The sequence below is a fragment of the Nicotiana tabacum genome, chromosome 2, assembly GCF_000715075.1.
Source record: "Nicotiana tabacum cultivar K326 chromosome 2, ASM71507v2, whole genome shotgun sequence".
In the NCBI taxonomy this organism is placed as follows: Eukaryota; Viridiplantae; Streptophyta; class Magnoliopsida; order Solanales; family Solanaceae; genus Nicotiana; species Nicotiana tabacum.
The window spans coordinates 98272515-98278111 of record NC_134081.1 but is presented as its reverse complement, the minus strand read 5'-3'; the positions used below and the strand labels follow the sequence as shown (position 1 = coordinate 98278111).

Below are 5597 nucleotides of genomic sequence, written 5' to 3'. Positions count from 1 at the left end.
AAAATCTAAACTTACTTTGTGGCTCTTTACCGATTTTATATCAGAATAAAGCTTACTGGACACTACCAGTTGAAGTCCCTAATGCAAATGTCAGCACTTAGAACACAAGTTCAGTAGCTGCAACACCACACTATTATATCTCCTGTCGCATACGAATTGAGGAACCACTACATGATAGTAACATGAAGTTCAAAAATCTAATGCAGAAGTTACAAAAACATTACATTTCATGAATGGTAATCTCATACACCATAAAAAGTTATGCTTTGAAAATCTTTCAATATTGACATTACACAACCATAAATTGGTTCTATCGAAGACTAAAAATCTTAAGCTTATTATTTACCTTGGTTCAGATAATACTGAAGGCAATACTGAACTGATAGTGGCTTCCCTCTGTTGGTTGCCTGCCCCAACCTCTGGTAGGTTTGTGAAATTGTAATCTAAGTCGGTTTCAACAGACACCAAACCTTCTAGTACCTTAACCACCAATGTCATCGAAGGCCTCTTTCTGAAGTCTCCCTGTAGACACCATGCAGCAATCCTCATCATTTCTGTCACTTCTTCTCTGTGGAGCTGCATATCCTCGTTGTTTTTGTCAACCTTATCCATGAGCTGATGTTGTTCCGCTTTTCTCCTAAAGACACTTAGCAAATGCACATCTTTTTCATCAGCTTGGGACCAATCCAAAATCTTTCGGCCACAGAGAATCTCCAAGAGCCCAATTCCAAACGCATACACGTCTACTTTCGCAGTGATTACCGAGCTCAATCATTCAGGGGCTAAATACCCTGGTGTTCCTCTCAATCTAGTTACCACTTTGCTTTTGTCTTTCTCAATAAGCTTTGACAACCCAAAATCACAGAATTATAATGTCATACATTAGTAATGTAACTTGGAATACATTAGTACCGAATTATAATGTCGTACAAATATTAAGCTAGAATTGGATTTTTTTTAGTAACGAATATTGCAAGCCATAAACTGTTGTACACAACACTTTGACTGTTGCAACCCTTAATGCATGTTTCTAACAGATAATGAAAACTATGCCGAACAAAGCTGCAAGAGTAGATCCTATTATCACTTTGAAAGGTCTTGATTTCTTTCCTCCAGAAATGATTGATGACTGATCATTCTGTGTGTTTGAGGAATTCTGCACCTTAAGAAATACTGTCTTGTATACCTCATTCTTGTAGTCTGTGAGAGAGAAGACTTCATTCACTAACAAACATCTCCCTTTTTTTTAGCCCCATCCCAATAATATGCGAAAGCAGCAGCTTTGCAGGAACAGTTACTCAGACAGGCCCTTTTGCAATCTTCCATCGTTTTCTCCTCTAACCAAAATTTGCTTGTCATTAGTGAATGAATGAACTCAAATGCAAAATATGTGGTGTTGTTGAGCTCTAGGAGACTATGGTACTGCGAAGAGTTGCAGAAATGGAGTTCACCTCTGTACATCCAAGATCTGGCTTCCTTTCGTTAATTGTCCTGAAGAAGTTTCCTTCAGCTGGACAAATACATTGCCCGCCGTTTGTACAAATGTGTATCTTCCACACATCATTGGGTACCCGCAGTTCCCCACATCTGGTGTCAAAATGTCAGATACCTCTTTCCAATCAAGGACGTCCAGTTGGTATACCCGTAAATGTCCATCATGTCCAAGCTTCATGAATTGAGCTACTGGTTTAGGATGGTGTGGTAAAGCAGTAAAGGTTTGAAGGTCAAAATTGAAATAAGGACTATCCGGATATCGGTCAGCGTAGTAAAACTGAGGTGGGTCAGTTCTGCCTGCTGTATGTTTTGAGATAGCAGTAGATTAGCTGGTGTATCTTTCCATGAAACATTGATGCTGTATAGGCTTTGCTGTTCTCACAATTCTGTAGCATTAGTGGTATCCCATAGTTGCAATATGTATTCCACACGATCCATGTTTGTGCCTATCTTTAACATCTTTTCAATGGAATGAGCACAAAATGCTAATAGCATACATTGAATCTCAGTTAAACGATAGGGCATGAAGACAGTAACTTTTCCTTTCAGATGTAATATGTATTGAAGCCCGCCGCGTTGTACTTTGGTAAAATCATACACGCAGCAGCCCACACTGTCCAGCTCTTTGTAATAATGGCCATCTGCTTCGGTTAGCCTGTATTTCTTCGAAGTACAAAACCTGGGCAGTATACATTGTATGTGTTGCCCTCGTTCATTTGAAAGTACTGTACTGCTACTGATCTTTCCTTCTTTGCCTTGGCATCTTCTCAAGGTCTTTAAGTAGTTAGTAAAGGACTTTCTGGCTAAATGACATATCCCTGTAATCTTCCAATTTGATCCTAAGATTCATCACCTGCTATCATGAATGACAACAACAAAAGCAGAAAATATAATGCAAGTGGTAGATTTAACCTTCAATAAAAGACAAAAGACACAAATTTAGGGAGCTCGGCTTAATTAAGTTTCCAAAGAAGCTTAAATAAAACAAGAAACTAACATTGATAAAGTGAGACCAACCTCTCCAGGGGGACGGCTTTAATCCACCGGATTCCTTCCACTAATGATCTCCATAATAAGAATTCCAAAACTATACACATCATTTCTCTCATTCAACATGCCAGTGCTAGCATACTCCGGAGCAACGTAACTGATAGAAAAGGGGCCATTAGCAATTTATTTTTTGTTAGTAACTGATAGAAAAGGGGCCTATTTAAATCTATGTACTCATAAACTACCATGTAATCTGTGAAGTGAGTACAGACGTATGGGTAAACCATATGAGAAAATTTTAAGAACCAACAGAATATGAGTAAAAAACAACAGAACAAAGCAAGAGAAAGAAGTTAGCCAAACATCATTAGCACCTGTACTTTTGTTGCAGTGAAGTACTTTGCACTTCCGTATGTTTAAGTAAGATCAATTTCAACCTATCACTTCAATTTGCTTCAATTTATTTAATGGAACTGCATTTACAGTCCAGTGTATAAGATTTTGGATATGATGGAATGAGTGTATTACGAAGAAGATGAAAAATACATGGGAAAACAAAAGGCGAAAGTTGTTCTGTGCATTAAAAGTTGCTTACTTATTCAAATACAGCATAACACTTATTCTCATGTTTAAAGTTTGAGAAATAAAGATACTTACTTGCATAATTGTTTTTAATAAAATTTACTTTTATAATAATTGTAATATTTTTACAGAATAATTTCAAACAAATCTTGGAGGAGTTCATTCAAAGTCAGTCGATTAATGATAAAGGTAGGCCAATCCAACCAACTCAAGAGGAGCTCATGAACATGTGGATTAAGGCAGCTGGTGGCATACATAAGGGGAGAGTCTATGACCTTGGATCAGAGTTTAGTCTTAGTCGTCGTACTTCTGGATTGTATGGTTCTTATTCTTCCTCACATTGCTCGGTTGATCTGGATGAGTTTGAGCAATTGAATAGGAAGGTGACGAACATTACTGAGTTGTATATGCAAAAAATTAAAAGGCTGCAAGGTAGGAAGAGGCGAAGCGGAGGGAGGAAGAAGATAGGCGAAGAGAGGAAGAGGAAAGCCAAAGGGAGGAAGAAATGAGGCGAAAGGACGACGCATTAAGACTTGTCACCAATGATGTTGAAAGCCTCAAGTCTCACATAAACTCTCTCTTAGCATCTAGTGCATTTCCTCTGCCCCGTTCTCCGACACCATCCATCTGATGATAATTAAGTAGTTTCTTGTATTAATTTGTCTTGGATGGAACTTTGGATGTTGCATATTAAATGTTGGATTTTTTGAGTTTTTGTTCTGTTGGATATTGTTTATGAAATGGAATGAATTAGATGTTATTTATGAAATGAATTGGATTGAATGTTGAGTTTGTATATAAATACTTAATTGTATTTAGTTTTGTATTGTTGGTTGTACATTAAGTTTGGTAGATGGTATAGTTCTAAAAACAGAATTGGCCATGAAAATATTTTTCAGATTTTCTACTGATTTCCCACCGACGCTGTGGGAAAGTTTTGTTCTTTTTTCCCAGAATTTCAATATTTCGCACTGGGATTTCCCACTGACGTTGTGGAAATTGTTGTTCTTTTTCCCCAGCATATTTCCCATTACTATCATGAGCAAAATTAAAAAGATTGCTAAATTAATTTTAATACTTACCACGGGGAATTTTAAAAATTTAAATTATTATATTTTCTTACTTTTTCCAGTATTGTCGTGGAAAATTTCACTATGTGACCCCACCAAGATCACGTGAAATGCTTCCTGGGAAATTCTCTGGGAATTACTCACGAAGGTCCCGGGAAACTATTTTCCCACCCGCCCTTTTCCCACTGAGCGTTTTCCTCGAAAATGTCGTGAGAATATTTAAATTTCACACGGATTTTTCACCGATATGTCTGTGGGAAAAGACTGTGTTTGTAGTAGTAAGTGTACTGCTTGCGCTTCGCGCAATCATGAAAATAAATTAAAATATATCTAAATATAAATTCATAACTTTTATAAAAGATTATTAATCTTTACTTGCCAAACATCTTTTCATTATTCTACTATTTTCGTGATTCCTTTAACAATATATGTAATTATTTGATAGATATGTGAAAAAATTCTTTGGTCATTGGAGAGATTGTGAACTACTAGGGAGCTGCATATGGCCCGTCACAACCAGAACATTCGTCTCAAACTTTCTTTTTCAGTTTGCTGTCTACACCATCTCTTGTTTTCTTAAGCTCATGAATAATTATTTCAATGCCCATTGGTTGTTTTTCCCTTGACAACTTATTTGTTGAATAAAAATGATAAAATAGAAATTCATGAATATACAATGTTAAACTAACAAATGGGATATCAACATCTACATTCATCGTACTGAATATATATGCAGAAGAGTAACCTACAATATTTTCATCAATATAAATTCTTTTGATATCTAAAAATTCAGCACAAAAGCCTATAACACTCTTGTAAGGACATTTCTTAAAACTTGATCAATAACATTACCGTTAATGATTCTCAAAGGGATTCACGTAGGATTGACAGTTTAAAAGTTTTTAATTCGAAAATTCTATTTATTTATTTTTCCAAAAATTTCTTTCAAAAGCAGATCAATTTTTCTTCTTTGAAATAAAACATAGTAATGTGCATTATAAAGGATAAGATTTATTCATAAATAAATAAAAATCCGTTTTCTTTTTCAAATTTCTTCCATAATTTTTTCAACAACCAAACAAAAAGAAAAATGAGAAGAAAGAGTCAACGGCCGAGAGACTCAAATACTTTTTTTGTGGAAAGTAAATAGTGTTCGGGCACAATTCGCAGATCCAAAAGCGAAATATTAAACCGATAACTTATAAAGCTATTCACATTACAAATACAAAGCACTAACAAACTCTAGAATTAACAAAATGTCAATGTACTGGTAAAGTTGTATGCATAATTTTGTAGTTTTCTCAATCTCCAATGTCTCGGTTGAATACTTAAAGGATAATATTGATTGATAATCAGGGTGAGAACTTTTACTCTCTTACGAGTCTTCTACCAAATCATTCTTCTGATTTTATGTTTCTTATTAGGAGTAGTCAGAGCATGTAGGTCCTTTTGAAGCCTTCT

The 5597-nt window shown here is 35.6% G+C and overlaps 1 long non-coding RNA gene across 2 annotated transcripts; it reads right to left on the bottom strand.

Annotated features, from left to right (window-relative positions):
- Window positions 1-298: 298 nt before the first annotated feature.
- On the bottom strand, window positions 299-3807 carry LOC142172861 (uncharacterized). Of its 2 annotated transcripts, none has more exons than XR_012701832.1 (3): window positions 3342-3807; window positions 2512-2641; window positions 299-2347 (listed from the first exon to the last, which is right to left on the bottom strand). It is a non-coding gene; the product is annotated as an uncharacterized LOC142172861 (long non-coding RNA). The 2 variants fall into 2 exon arrangements; XR_012701831.1 differs by lacking the exon at window positions 3342-3807 and adding an exon at window positions 2859-3122.
- Between the last annotated feature and the right edge of the window lie 1790 nt (window positions 3808-5597).